The sequence below is a fragment of the Solanum tuberosum genome, unplaced genomic scaffold, assembly GCF_000226075.1.
Source record: "Solanum tuberosum cultivar DM 1-3 516 R44 unplaced genomic scaffold, SolTub_3.0 scf00864, whole genome shotgun sequence".
Classification (NCBI taxonomy): Eukaryota; Viridiplantae; Streptophyta; class Magnoliopsida; order Solanales; family Solanaceae; genus Solanum; species Solanum tuberosum.
In genome coordinates, this window is record NW_006239798.1 from 61,487 (window position 1) to 63,408 (window position 1,922).

Below are 1,922 nucleotides of genomic sequence, written 5' to 3' on the forward strand. Positions count from 1 at the left end.
AAATACGATTTTCTCCTTGCCCAGTTTTTTTTTGTCTTTCTCTCTTTCTCGCTTTATACAAACACAGATTATACAATTGATCTTTTGTATATGTATACCAAAGCAGATTATACAATTGCTTTCTTTTGTATAAGAACACTAATTTATACGTAGTTCAACTTTCATAAAATTCATTGTTCTGATAACACCTATCGAAAATAGTTATACATAGTGGGTACCTGTTAAATTCATTTGTAAATAGTGTTACATAGGGGGTACCTGTTAAACACCAATCGTGATCATGTATCTATACAACTCAAATAATATTCAAATGTCAAAAGTGAGGCAATATTAAATGTATAAAATCATCATAGACATTTCAAATTGAATCATTTCTAAACTTCCCGAGGTTGATTTCTACAAGAACGCTTATTGTGACTTGCAATACCACATGTACTGCATGTATTTGTCCCCTTAGATTCAAACATCTCTCTTGTTGATTTGTCGCGAGCCTTTTTTCTTGGTCTTCCAGGAGGCCTTTTGAATTCTGGAGGCAGAACTAAATCAGTCATTATGTATCCAGGGACCACCCACTCTGTTTTATTTGGCAATGGGTATATTGGAAAACCATAAGTCTTCAACACTATTGTCGGTGTGTATAAATTCTAGCAGAACTCATCTGGTCCTAAACTCTTGAACTTCAGAACATCCCAAGCATGTTCACATGGTATTTCTTCATACTGAAATCTTCCACAAGTACACCTTTTCTTCTGAAGACAAACTATATCATTTCTACCTTTATCATTAACATTGTGAACATATTCAGTTGACAGAAAAACCTGCAATATACAAAAATAGATCAAAACAGATTATTATGTACAAATATATAGAAACCATACCATCAGTCGTGTACTCATTGCTTCATTGATTTTGAGTATCTCCTAAAATTTTCCAATCAAGGGAGTAAATGTGAATGATGCCTCTTTTTTTTGTTATCACAATTCCATCTGCCAAACATCAGCCTAACTTCCTCTAGAAAATCATAAATTGGCAATTCTCTTGCTGAAACTAATGCCGCATTTATACTTTCTGCGATATTCGATGTCATTGACCAACCACGATAAACTGGTGCATAAATCCTAGACCACTTATCATATCCAGCTAACTCCAAGTATTCATTTACTCGTATAGCTACCTTCTCTACTATCTTCATTAGCCTATCAAAATCTGATTGATTGGATGTCTTAGCCATTGTATAGAATACTGGACTTAATTTTTCATGGGATTTTCTGTACTTTGTCTGAACATTCTTCCAAAGGTGCCACGTACAAGCATAGTGTTGCACATCATTATACACTTGCATAACAACCTTTATGATGCTATCGTTTCTATCAGACACAATACACATATTGTTCATTTCCCCATACGATTCTCTTAGTTGTTCAAAGAACCATGTCCAAGAGGCATCATTCTCTGAATCTAAGACACCGTATGCTAGTGGAAATATATGACCTACACATACATATTTATACAGTTACAGAATTGCAGATTATAAATATATATATATACAAAGAGTTATGTATACCAGTCATTTAGAATTCATATATGTATATATAGTATAAAATACATATTTATATACTTGCACCGTCAGTCGTGCTTGCTGCTACAAAAGTTCCATTATAAGGTCCTCAGAGGTGACTCCCATCGACTATGACTACAGGTCGACAATGGTCAAATCCTTTGATGAAAGGATCCAATGCAACAAATAGGTACAAAAACCTATCTTCATCTGTTTTCTGCAAGCGTATATGGGATCCTAGATATGTAATACCCAATATATACAAATACTCAGGTAGTTTGCTGTAGGATCCTCCTGGCGTGCCCCTCAAAGAAATCAAAGCCCTTTCTTTAGCTCTCCAAGCCAACATGTAAGTTATATCAAC